Consider the following 13,500-nt stretch of genomic DNA (forward strand, 5'->3'; position numbering starts at 1 on the left):
GCTTCTATGAAGGCCATAATAGACGACATCACCAAACAGCTCCATAGTCACATACACAGCAAAGGAGAGATGTTGTTTACACCTAGTGATGTCAGTGGTATTGAGTGACATCACAGCACAGTGCTAAGGCTCCTGGGCCTGGACACAGCAGCGGCTGCAATATCTCAACGGAGAATACGTTTATATATATGTGTGTGTGTGCGCGTATATATATATATATATATATATATATATATATATATATATATTTCTCCGCCGAAATCACTTTTAAACCCATTTCCACCTTTTTTTCCCTTCTCTTCCTCTTACTTTTTTTTCACGTTTTTTTACGTTTTTCTCCTTTTCGCCTCTTTTCTGGGCGTATTATTCTTCTTTTTCTTCTTTTTTTTCGTCTAATGCATACCCCATCAGTGCAGCAATGCTTATTCAATACCGCCAGCAGATGGAGACACTGGGGGATAATTTTCTAAGGATTTATACTGATTTTTCCTGTCTGAATTTGTCGCACAGAAAGTTGCAGGCCAAATATGTGTGACATTTCTGCGACTTTAGCTTCTAGAGCATTTTTACAACATTATACATAGGTGCTGAATACATAAAAAGCGACTGTTCAGCGACAGACAAGTCGCATCGGCTGAAAGTAGGCCAGAATGTCAGTCCATGTTGGAGCAGGTTTAGATACAGTCTAAAGTATAGATCTCAAAGTCTGTGCACAGAATTTAGCAAGGGCCTCGCACCTTCTGATGCATCAGGTAGGTGCACAATAGCATAGCCTAACCCTCTGTACTTTGGTCTATATTGATGCGGGACATAGACAGCCAGCTGATGACCAATCCATTAGTGCAATGGATGGCTGGAAGCATTTGTCTTTGCCTTTGCAATACCACAGAAGCAATGCATGGTCAATGTACAGCAATGACACACCTGTGTGAACAGCCAGGAGACCCCCCCCATGTTATGTTACATAGTTACATAGTTAGTACGGTCGAAAAAAGACATATGTCCATCAAGTTCAACCAGGGAATTAAGGGGTAGGGGTGTGGCGCGATATTGGGGAAGGGATGAGATTTTATATTTCTTCATAAGCATTAATCTTATTTTGTCAATTAGGAACATTCAGCACCCACCCGCTATCAAGGCAGCTGCCTATCATGTCATGCCCTACCTGCACAGGTGTGCTGGCTACTCAAATGATCCAATTAAGGAGGCCATTTAGTCAGCAGCAGCAGAAGTCCTGTGCCTGGACGCTCCAACAGCGGCCAGACACAAGCAGAAGCAGAAGCAGCAGAAGCAGCAGCAGCACCACCTTTTGTTTTTTGGCTGCAGCAGCAGCAGCAGCAAGGCCCACAGGGCTGGCTAGCTGGCTAGCCAGCAAGCAGGTAGCAATGAAAGTAGGAATCTTTCTTTTTAACCCTGTAAGGGGGTGGTGCACTGTACCCGAAGATACTGCCATATCGGGTCAATGCATAGGGCGACGGAAGCAAGCTTCGAAATCGGCCCCCGTTCTCAAAAATCCATTTAATATATGGTCCCCAGATAGGGGACGTATCAGATATTAAACTGATAAGAACAGATACTACACTTGATCTTAGCCAAAAGGCCGAGAAGCGATAACCGTGAAAGGGGCGGGCCCAACAAGGTCCCCTTCATGGGCACTATCACTGCTTGCTGTCAGGGAGGCTGCCAGACAATTTTCCATGCACACTCTGGGCTGGGGGGCAGTCAACCACCAGTACACACAGCAGAACCTAAACCCATACCATTATTGCTAAGCAGCAAGACAGGGGCCCATTGCACTCCCACGGGGCCTTTTTAAATGCAATCCATAACCCGGATTTGCCAGGAACCCTTCTTACTCCTCCTACTTGCATGTGACACTGGGCTTAGGATCTGCATAGGAAACACACACACAAGCACACACCTACCTTTGTTGCCTGCAGATGCCTCCTTGGCTGTCCCCAAACGGTATCAAACCAACACCCACGGGAAGCTGTAAGCATAGAGGACATGCCTGCACCCCATTGGACTTTCCTGTGTGGGTTAAATCCGGGTTATTTGACAACCTATGGCGGTGATGGTTCTGCTCAGGCAGAGCAGTGCTGATGCTCCTCATAAAGCTGTCGCTGCTGTGAAGGTTCTAGGTGACATCACAAATCCCTATGGTTACATACACAACAAAGCTGGGTTGTTGTTGTTTACACTCTGCAAGGCCTGTGGAAGTGAGTGACATCATAGCACTGTAGTTCTGAGGGTTCTAGATGGATGCAACAATCTCCTGTTGCTTCTATGAAGGCCATAATAGACGACATCACCAAACAGCTCCATAGTCACATACACAGCAAAGGAGAGATGTTGTTTACACCTAGTGATGTCAGTGGTATTGAGTGACATCACAGCACAGTGCTAAGGCTCCTGGGCCTGGACACAGCAGCGGCTGCAATATCTCAACGGAGAATACGTTTATATATATGTGTGTGTGTGCGCGTATATATATATATATATATATATATATATATATATATATATATATATATATATTTCTCCGCCGAAATCACTTTTAAACCCATTTCACCTTTTTTTCCCTTCTCTTCCTCTTACTTTTTTTTCACGTTTTTTTACGTTTTTCTCCTTTTCGCCTCTTTTCTGGGCGTATTATTCTTCTTTTTCTTCTTTTTTTTCGTCTAATGCATACCCCATCAGTGCAGCAATGCTTATTCAATACCGCCAGCAGATGGAGACACTGGGGGATAATTTTCTAAGGATTTATACTGATTTTTCCTGTCTGAATTTGTCGCACAGAAAGTTGCAGGCCAAATATGTGTGACATTTCTGCGACTTTAGCTTCTAGAGCATTTTTACAACATTATACATAGGTGCTGAATACATAAAAAGCGACTGTTCAGCGACAGACAAGTCGCATCGGCTGAAAGTAGGCCAGAATGTCAGTCCATGTTGGAGCAGGTTTAGATACAGTCTAAAGTATAGATCTCAAAGTCTGTGCACAGAATTTAGCAAGGGCCTCGCACCTTCTGATGCATCAGGTAGGTGCACAATAGCATAGCCTAACCCTCTGTACTTTGGTCTATATTGATGCGGGACATAGACAGCCAGCTGATGACCAATCCATTAGTGCAATGGATGGCTGGAAGCATTTGTCTTTGCCTTTGCAATACCACAGAAGCAATGCATGGTCAATGTACAGCAATGACACACCTGTGTGAACAGCCAGGAGACCCCCCCCATGTTATGTTACATAGTTACATAGTTAGTACGGTCGAAAAAAGACATATGTCCATCAAGTTCAACCAGGGAATTAAGGGGTAGGGGTGTGGCGCGATATTGGGGAAGGGATGAGATTTTATATTTCTTCATAAGCATTAATCTTATTTTGTCAATTAGGAACATTCAGCACCCACCCGCTATCAAGGCAGCTGCCTATCATGTCATGCCCTACCTGCACAGGTGTGCTGGCTACTCAAATGATCCAATTAAGGAGGCCATTTAGTCAGCAGCAGCAGAAGTCCTGTGCCTGGACGCTCCAACAGCGGCCAGACACAAGCAGAAGCAGAAGCAGCAGAAGCAGCAGCAGCACCACCTTTTGTTTTTTGGCTGCAGCAGCAGCAGCAGCAAGGCCCACAGGGCTGGCTAGCTGGCTAGCCAGCAAGCAGGTAGCAATGAAAGTAGGAATCTTTCTTTTTAACCCTGTAAGGGGGTGGTGCACTGTACCCGAAGATACTGCCATATCGGGTCAATGCATAGGGCGACGGAAGCAAGCTTCGAAATCGGCCCCCGTTCTCAAAAATCCATTTAATATATGGTCCCCAGATAGGGGACGTATCAGATATTAAACTGATAAGAACAGATACTACACTTGATCTTAGCCAAAAGGCCGAGAAGCGATAACCGTGAAAGGGGCGGGCCCAACAAGGTCCCCTTCATGGGCACTATCACTGCTTGCTGTCAGGGAGGCTGCCAGACAATTTTCCATGCACACTCTGGGCTGGGGGGCAGTCAACCACCAGTACACACAGCAGAACCTAAACCCATACCATTATTGCTAAGCAGCAAGACAGGGGCCCATTGCACTCCCACGGGGCCTTTTTAAATGCAATCCATAACCCGGATTTGCCAGGAACCCTTCTTACTCCTCCTACTTGCATGTGACACTGGGCTTAGGATCTGCATAGGAAACACACACACAAGCACACACCTACCTTTGTTGCCTGCAGATGCCTCCTTGGCTGTCCCCAAACGGTATCAAACCAACACCCACGGGAAGCTGTAAGCATAGAGGACATGCCTGCACCCCATTGGACTTTCCTGTGTGGGTTAAATCCGGGTTATTTGACAACCTATGGCGGTGATGGTTCTGCTCAGGCAGAGCAGTGCTGATGCTCCTCATAAAGCTGTCGCTGCTGTGAAGGTTCTAGGTGACATCACAAATCCCTATGGTTACATACACAACAAAGCTGGGTTGTTGTTGTTTACACTCTGCAAGGCCTGTGGAAGTGAGTGACATCATAGCACTGTAGTTCTGAGGGTTCTAGATGGATGCAACAATCTCCTGTTGCTTCTATGAAGGCCATAATAGACGACATCACCAAACAGCTCCATAGTCACATACACAGCAAAGGAGAGATGTTGTTTACACCTAGTGATGTCAGTGGTATTGAGTGACATCACAGCACAGTGCTAAGGCTCCTGGGCCTGGACACAGCAGCGGCTGCAATATCTCAACGGAGAATACGTTTATATATATGTGTGTGTGTGCGCGTATATATATATATATATATATATATATATATATATATATATATATATTTCTCCGCCGAAATCACTTTTAAACCCATTTCCACCTTTTTTTCCCTTCTCTTCCTCTTACTTTTTTTTCACGTTTTTTTACGTTTTTCTCCTTTTCGCCTCTTTTCTGGGCGTATTATTCTTCTTTTTCTTCTTTTTTTTCGTCTAATGCATACCCCATCAGTGCAGCAATGCTTATTCAATACCGCCAGCAGATGGAGACACTGGGGGATAATTTTCTAAGGATTTATACTGATTTTTCCTGTCTGAATTTGTCGCACAGAAAGTTGCAGGCCAAATATGTGTGACATTTCTGCGACTTTAGCTTCTAGAGCATTTTTACAACATTATACATAGGTGCTGAATACATAAAAAGCGACTGTTCAGCGACAGACAAGTCGCATCGGCTGAAAGTAGGCCAGAATGTCAGTCCATGTTGGAGCAGGTTTAGATACAGTCTAAAGTATAGATCTCAAAGTCTGTGCACAGAATTTAGCAAGGGCCTCGCACCTTCTGATGCATCAGGTAGGTGCACAATAGCATAGCCTAACCCTCTGTACTTTGGTCTATATTGATGCGGGACATAGACAGCCAGCTGATGACCAATCCATTAGTGCAATGGATGGCTGGAAGCATTTGTCTTTGCCTTTGCAATACCACAGAAGCAATGCATGGTCAATGTACAGCAATGACACACCTGTGTGAACAGCCAGGAGACCCCCCCCATGTTATGTTACATAGTTACATAGTTAGTACGGTCGAAAAAAGACATATGTCCATCAAGTTCAACCAGGGAATTAAGGGGTAGGGGTGTGGCGCGATATTGGGGAAGGGATGAGATTTTATATTTCTTCATAAGCATTAATCTTATTTTGTCAATTAGGAACATTCAGCACCCACCCGCTATCAAGGCAGCTGCCTATCATGTCATGCCCTACCTGCACAGGTGTGCTGGCTACTCAAATGATCCAATTAAGGAGGCCATTTAGTCAGCAGCAGCAGAAGTCCTGTGCCTGGACGCTCCAACAGCGGCCAGACACAAGCAGAAGCAGAAGCAGCAGAAGCAGCAGCAGCACCACCTTTTGTTTTTTGGCTGCAGCAGCAGCAGCAAGGCCCACAGGGCTGGCTAGCTGGCTAGCCAGCAAGCAGGTAGCAATGAAAGTAGGAATCTTTCTTTTTAACCCTGTAAGGGGGTGGTGCACTGTACCCGAAGATACTGCCATATCGGGTCAATGCATAGGGCGACGGAAGCAAGCTTCGAAATCGGCCCCCGTTCTCAAAAATCCATTTAATATATGGTCCCCAGATAGGGGACGTATCAGATATTAAACTGATAAGAACAGATACTACACTTGATCTTAGCCAAAAGGCCGAGAAGCGATAACCGTGAAAGGGGCGGGCCCAACAAGGTCCCCTTCATGGGCACTATCACTGCTTGCTGTCAGGGAGGCTGCCAGACAATTTTCCATGCACACTCTGGGCTGGGGGGCAGTCAACCACCAGTACACACAGCAGAACCTAAACCCATACCATTATTGCTAAGCAGCAAGACAGGGGCCCATTGCACTCCCACGGGGCCTTTTTAAATGCAATCCATAACCCGGATTTGCCAGGAACCCTTCTTACTCCTCCTACTTGCATGTGACACTGGGCTTAGGATCTGCATAGGAAACACACACACAAGCACACACCTACCTTTGTTGCCTGCAGATGCCTCCTTGGCTGTCCCCAAACGGTATCAAACCAACACCCACGGGAAGCTGTAAGCATAGAGGACATGCCTGCACCCCATTGGACTTACCTGTGTGGGTTAAATCCGGGTTATTTGACAACCTATGGCGGTGATGGTTCTGCTCAGGCAGAGCAGTGCTGATGCTCCTCATAAAGCTGTCGCTGCTGTGAAGGTTCTAGGTGACATCACAAATCCCTATGGTTACATACACAACAAAGCTGGGTTGTTGTTGTTTACACTCTGCAAGGCCTGTGGAAGTGAGTGACATCATAGCACTGTAGTTCTGAGGGTTCTAGATGGATGCAACAATCTCCTGTTGCTTCTATGAAGGCCATAATAGACGACATCACCAAACAGCTCCATAGTCACATACACAGCAAAGGAGAGATGTTGTTTACACCTAGTGATGTCAGTGGTATTGAGTGACATCACAGCACAGTGCTAAGGCTCCTGGGCCTGGACACAGCAGCGGCTGCAATATCTCAACGGAGAATACGTTTATATATATGTGTGTGTGTGCGCGTATATATATATATATATATATATATATATATATATATATATATATTTCTCCGCCGAAATCACTTTTAAACCCATTTCCACCTTTTTTTCCCTTCTCTTCCTCTTACTTTTTTTCACGTTTTTTTACGTTTTTCTCCTTTTCGCCTCTTTTCTGGGCGTATTATTCTTCTTTTTCTTCTTTTTTTTCGTCTAATGCATACCCCATCAGTGCAGCAATGCTTATTCCAATACCGCCAGCAGATGGAGACACTGGGGGATAATTTTCTAAGGATTTATACTGATTTTTCCTGTCTGAATTTGTCGCACAGAAAGTTGCAGGCCAAATATGTGTGACATTTCTGCGACTTTAGCTTCTAGAGCATTTTTACAACATTATACATAGGTGCTGAATACATAAAAAGCGACTGTTCAGCGACAGACAAGTCGCATCGGCTGAAAGTAGGCCAGAATGTCAGTCCATGTTGGAGCAGGTTTAGATACAGTCTAAAGTATAGATCTCAAAGTCTGTGCACAGAATTTAGCAAGGGCCTCGCACCTTCTGATGCATCAGGTAGGTGCACAATAGCATAGCCTAACCCTCTGTACTTTGGTCTATATTGATGCGGGACATAGACAGCCAGCTGATGACCAATCCATTAGTGCAATGGATGGCTGGAAGCATTTGTCTTTGCCTTTGCAATACCACAGAAGCAATGCATGGTCAATGTACAGCAATGACACACCTGTGTGAACAGCCAGGAGACCCCCCCCATGTTATGTTACATAGTTACATAGTTAGTACGGTCGAAAAAAGACATATGTCCATCAAGTTCAACCAGGGAATTAAGGGGTAGGGGTGTGGCGCGATATTGGGGAAGGGATGAGATTTTATATTTCTTCATAAGCATTAATCTTATTTTGTCAATTAGGAACATTCAGCACCCACCCGCTATCAAGGCAGCTGCCTATCATGTCATGCCCTACCTGCACAGGTGTGCTGGCTACTCAAATGATCCAATTAAGGAGGCCATTTAGTCAGCAGCAGCAGAAGTCCTGTGCCTGGACGCTCCAACAGCGGCCAGACACAAGCAGAAGCAGAAGCAGCAGAAGCAGCAGCAGCACCACCTTTTGTTTTTTGGCTGCAGCAGCAGCAGCAAGGCCCACAGGGCTGGCTAGCTGGCTAGCCAGCAAGCAGGTAGCAATGAAAGTAGGAATCTTTCTTTTTAACCCTGTAAGGGGGTGGTGCACTGTACCCGAAGATACTGCCATATCGGGTCAATGCATAGGGCGACGGAAGCAAGCTTCGAAATCGGCCCCCGTTCTCAAAAATCCATTTAATATATGGTCCCCAGATAGGGGACGTATCAGATATTAAACTGATAAGAACAGATACTACACTTGATCTTAGCCAAAAGGCCGAGAAGCGATAACCGTGAAAGGGGCGGGCCCAACAAGGTCCCCTTCATGGGCACTATCACTGCTTGCTGTCAGGGAGGCTGCCAGACAATTTTCCATGCACACTCTGGGCTGGGGGGCAGTCAACCACCAGTACACACAGCAGAACCTAAACCCATACCATTATTGCTAAGCAGCAAGACAGGGGCCCATTGCACTCCCACGGGGCCTTTTTAAATGCAATCCATAACCCGGATTTGCCAGGAACCCTTCTTACTCCTCCTACTTGCATGTGACACTGGGCTTAGGATCTGCATAGGAAACACACACACAAGCACACACCTACCTTTGTTGCCTGCAGATGCCTCCTTGGCTGTCCCCAAACGGTATCAAACCAACACCCACGGGAAGCTGTAAGCATAGAGGACATGCCTGCACCCCATTGGACTTACCTGTGTGGGTTAAATCCGGGTTATTTGACAACCTATGGCGGTGATGGTTCTGCTCAGGCAGAGCAGTGCTGATGCTCCTCATAAAGCTGTCGCTGCTGTGAAGGTTCTAGGTGACATCACAAATCCCTATGGTTACATACACAACAAAGCTGGGTTGTTGTTGTTTACACTCTGCAAGGCCTGTGGAAGTGAGTGACATCATAGCACTGTAGTTCTGAGGGTTCTAGATGGATGCAACAATCTCCTGTTGCTTCTATGAAGGCCATAATAGACGACATCACCAAACAGCTCCATAGTCACATACACAGCAAAGGAGAGATGTTGTTTACACCTAGTGATGTCAGTGGTATTGAGTGACATCACAGCACAGTGCTAAGGCTCCTGGGCCTGGACACAGCAGCGGCTGCAATATCTCAACGGAGAATACGTTTATATATATGTGTGTGTGTGCGCGTATATATATATATATATATATATATATATATATATATATATATTTCTCCGCCGAAATCACTTTTAAACCCATTTCCACCTTTTTTTCCCTTCTCTTCCTCTTACTTTTTTTTCACGTTTTTTTACGTTTTTCTCCTTTTCGCCTCTTTTCTGGGCGTATTATTCTTCTTTTTCTTCTTTTTTTTCGTCTAATGCATACCCCATCAGTGCAGCAATGCTTATTCAATACCGCCAGCAGATGGAGACACTGGGGGATAATTTTCTAAGGATTTATACTGATTTTTCCTGTCTGAATTTGTCGCACAGAAAGTTGCAGGCCAAATATGTGTGACATTTCTGCGACTTTAGCTTCTAGAGCATTTTTACAACATTATACATAGGTGCTGAATACATAAAAAGCGACTGTTCAGCGGCAGACAAGTCGCATCGGCTGAAAGTAGGCCAGAATGTCAGTCCATGTTGGAGCAGGTTTAGATACAGTCTAAAGTATAGATCTCAAAGTCTGTGCACAGAATTTAGCAAGGGCCTCGCACCTTCTGATGCATCAGGTAGGTGCACAATAGCATAGCCTAACCCTCTGTACTTTGGTCTATATTGATGCGGGACATAGACAGCCAGCTGATGACCAATCCATTAGTGCAATGGATGGCTGGAAGCATTTGTCTTTGCCTTTGCAATACCACAGAAGCAATGCATGGTCAATGTACAGCAATGACACACCTGTGTGAACAGCCAGGAGACCCCCCCCATGTTATGTTACATAGTTACATAGTTAGTACGGTCGAAAAAAGACATATGTCCATCAAGTTCAACCAGGGAATTAAGGGGTAGGGGTGTGGCGCGATATTGGGGAAGGGATGAGATTTTATATTTCTTCATAAGCATTAATCTTATTTTGTCAATTAGGAACATTCAGCACCCACCCGCTATCAAGGCAGCTGCCTATCATGTCATGCCCTACCTGCACAGGTGTGCTGGCTACTCAAATGATCCAATTAAGGAGGCCATTTAGTCAGCAGCAGCAGAAGTCCTGTGCCTGGACGCTCCAACAGCGGCCAGACACAAGCAGAAGCAGAAGCAGCAGAAGCAGCAGCAGCACCACCTTTTGTTTTTTGGCTGCAGCAGCAGCAGCAAGGCCCACAGGGCTGGCTAGCTGGCTAGCCAGCAAGCAGGTAGCAATGAAAGTAGGAATCTTTCTTTTTAACCCTGTAAGGGGGTGGTGCACTGTACCCGAAGATACTGCCATATCGGGTCAATGCATAGGGCGACGGAAGCAAGCTTCGAAATCGGCCCCCGTTCTCAAAAATCCATTTAATATATGGTCCCCAGATAGGGGACGTATCAGATATTAAACTGATAAGAACAGATACTACACTTGATCTTAGCCAAAAGGCCGAGAAGCGATAACCGTGAAAGGGGCGGGCCCAACAAGGTCCCCTTCATGGGCACTATCACTGCTTGCTGTCAGGGAGGCTGCCAGACAATTTTCCATGCACACTCTGGGCTGGGGGGCAGTCAACCACCAGTACACACAGCAGAACCTAAACCCATACCATTATTGCTAAGCAGCAAGACAGGGGCCCATTGCACTCCCACGGGGCCTTTTTAAATGCAATCCATAACCCGGATTTGCCAGGAACCCTTCTTACTCCTCCTACTTGCATGTGACACTGGGCTTAGGATCTGCATAGGAAACACACACACAAGCACACACCTACCTTTGTTGCCTGCAGATGCCTCCTTGGCTGTCCCCAAACGGTATCAAACCAACACCCACGGGAAGCTGTAAGCATAGAGGACATGCCTGCACCCCATTGGACTTACCTGTGTGGGTTAAATCCGGGTTATTTGACAACCTATGGCGGTGATGGTTCTGCTCAGGCAGAGCAGTGCTGATGCTCCTCATAAAGCTGTCGCTGCTGTGAAGGTTCTAGGTGACATCACAAATCCCTATGGTTACATACACAACAAAGCTGGGTTGTTGTTGTTTACACTCTGCAAGGCCTGTGGAAGTGAGTGACATCATAGCACTGTAGTTCTGAGGGTTCTAGATGGATGCAACAATCTCCTGTTGCTTCTATGAAGGCCATAATAGACGACATCACCAAACAGCTCCATAGTCACATACACAGCAAAGGAGAGATGTTGTTTACACCTAGTGATGTCAGTGGTATTGAGTGACATCACAGCACAGTGCTAAGGCTCCTGGGCCTGGACACAGCAGCGGCTGCAATATCTCAACGGAGAATACGTTTATATATATGTGTGTGTGTGCGCGTATATATATATATATATATATATATATATATATATATATTTCTCCGCCGAAATCACTTTTAAACCCATTTCCACCTTTTTTTCCCTTCTCTTCCTCTTACTTTTTTTTCACGTTTTTTTACGTTTTTCTCCTTTTCGCCTCTTTTCTGGGCGTATTATTCTTCTTTTTCTTCTTTTTTTTCGTCTAATGCATACCCCATCAGTGCAGCAATGCTTATTCAATACCGCCAGCAGATGGAGACACTGGGGGATAATTTTCTAAGGATTTATACTGATTTTTCCTGTCTGAATTTGTCGCACAGAAAGTTGCAGGCCAAATATGTGTGACATTTCTGCGACTTTAGCTTCTAGAGCATTTTTACAACATTATACATAGGTGCTGAATACATAAAAAGCGACTGTTCAGCGACAGACAAGTCGCATCGGCTGAAAGTAGGCCAGAATGTCAGTCCATGTTGGAGCAGGTTTAGATACAGTCTAAAGTATAGATCTCAAAGTCTGTGCACAGAATTTAGCAAGGGCCTCGCACCTTCTGATGCATCAGGTAGGTGCACAATAGCATAGCCTAACCCTCTGTACTTTGGTCTATATTGATGCGGGACATAGACAGCCAGCTGATGACCAATCCATTAGTGCAATGGATGGCTGGAAGCATTTGTCTTTGCCTTTGCAATACCACAGAAGCAATGCATGGTCAATGTACAGCAATGACACACCTGTGTGAACAGCCAGGAGACCCCCCCCATGTTATGTTACATAGTTACATAGTTAGTACGGTCGAAAAAAGACATATGTCCATCAAGTTCAACCAGGGAATTAAGGGGTAGGGGTGTGGCGCGATATTGGGGAAGGGATGAGATTTTATATTTCTTCATAAGCATTAATCTTATTTTGTCAATTAGGAACATTCAGCACCCACCCGCTATCAAGGCAGCTGCCTATCATGTCATGCCCTACCTGCACAGGTGTGCTGGCTACTCAAATGATCCAATTAAGGAGGCCATTTAGTCAGCAGCAGCAGAAGTCCTGTGCCTGGACGCTCCAACAGCGGCCAGACACAAGCAGAAGCAGAAGCAGCAGAAGCAGCAGCAGCACCACCTTTTGTTTTTTGGCTGCAGCAGCAGCAGCAAGGCCCACAGGGCTGGCTAGCTGGCTAGCCAGCAAGCAGGTAGCAATGAAAGTAGGAATCTTTCTTTTTAACCCTGTAAGGGGGTGGTGCACTGTACCCGAAGATACTGCCATATCGGGTCAATGCATAGGGCGACGGAAGCAAGCTTCGAAATCGGCCCCCGTTCTCAAAAATCCATTTAATATATGGTCCCCAGATAGGGGACGTATCAGATATTAAACTGATAAGAACAGATACTACACTTGATCTTAGCCAAAAGGCCGAGAAGCGATAACCGTGAAAGGGGCGGGCCCAACAAGGTCCCCTTCATGGGCACTATCACTGCTTGCTGTCAGGGAGGCTGCCAGACAATTTTCCATGCACACTCTGGGCTGGGGGGCAGTCAACCACCAGTACACACAGCAGAACCTAAACCCATACCATTATTGCTAAGCAGCAAGACAGGGGCCCATTGCACTCCCACGGGGCCTTTTTAAATGCAATCCATAACCCGGATTTGCCAGGAACCCTTCTTACTCCTCCTACTTGCATGTGACACTGGGCTTAGGATCTGCATAGGAAACACACACACAAGCACACACCTACCTTTGTTGCCTGCAGATGCCTCCTTGGCTGTCCCCAAACGGTATCAAACCAACACCCACGGGAAGCTGTAAGCATAGAGGACATGCCTGCACCCCATTGGACTTACCTGTGTGGGTTAAATCCGGGTTATTTGACAACCTATGGCGGTGATGGTTCTGCTCAGGCAGAGCAGTGCT

General features: G+C 45.9%; 6 non-coding genes across 6 annotated transcripts; all 6 read right to left on the reverse strand.

Moving 5' to 3' along the window:
- Nucleotides 1-1,421: 1,421 nt before the first annotated feature.
- LOC130323122 (U2 spliceosomal RNA) lies at nucleotides 1,422-1,612 on the reverse strand. The gene has a single exon (XR_008868494.1). It is a non-coding gene; the product is annotated as a U2 spliceosomal RNA (small nuclear RNA).
- A 2,098-nt stretch (nucleotides 1,613-3,710) lies between these two features.
- On the reverse strand, nucleotides 3,711-3,901 carry LOC130323123 (U2 spliceosomal RNA). The gene has a single exon (XR_008868495.1). It is a non-coding gene; the product is annotated as a U2 spliceosomal RNA (small nuclear RNA).
- Nucleotides 3,902-5,991: 2,090 nt separating this feature from the next.
- On the reverse strand, nucleotides 5,992-6,182 carry LOC130323124 (U2 spliceosomal RNA). The gene has a single exon (XR_008868496.1). It is a non-coding gene; the product is annotated as a U2 spliceosomal RNA (small nuclear RNA).
- Nucleotides 6,183-8,270: 2,088 nt separating this feature from the next.
- Nucleotides 8,271-8,461, reverse strand: LOC130323126 (U2 spliceosomal RNA). The gene has a single exon (XR_008868497.1). It is a non-coding gene; the product is annotated as a U2 spliceosomal RNA (small nuclear RNA).
- Nucleotides 8,462-10,547: 2,086 nt separating this feature from the next.
- LOC130323127 (U2 spliceosomal RNA) lies at nucleotides 10,548-10,738 on the reverse strand. The gene has a single exon (XR_008868498.1). It is a non-coding gene; the product is annotated as a U2 spliceosomal RNA (small nuclear RNA).
- Nucleotides 10,739-12,820: 2,082 nt separating this feature from the next.
- LOC130323129 (U2 spliceosomal RNA) lies at nucleotides 12,821-13,011 on the reverse strand. The gene has a single exon (XR_008868500.1). It is a non-coding gene; the product is annotated as a U2 spliceosomal RNA (small nuclear RNA).
- Nucleotides 13,012-13,500: the final 489 nt, after the last annotated feature.

This window comes from Hyla sarda, unplaced genomic scaffold, assembly GCF_029499605.1.
Source record: "Hyla sarda isolate aHylSar1 unplaced genomic scaffold, aHylSar1.hap1 scaffold_2428, whole genome shotgun sequence".
Classification (NCBI taxonomy): Eukaryota; Metazoa; Chordata; class Amphibia; order Anura; family Hylidae; genus Hyla; species Hyla sarda.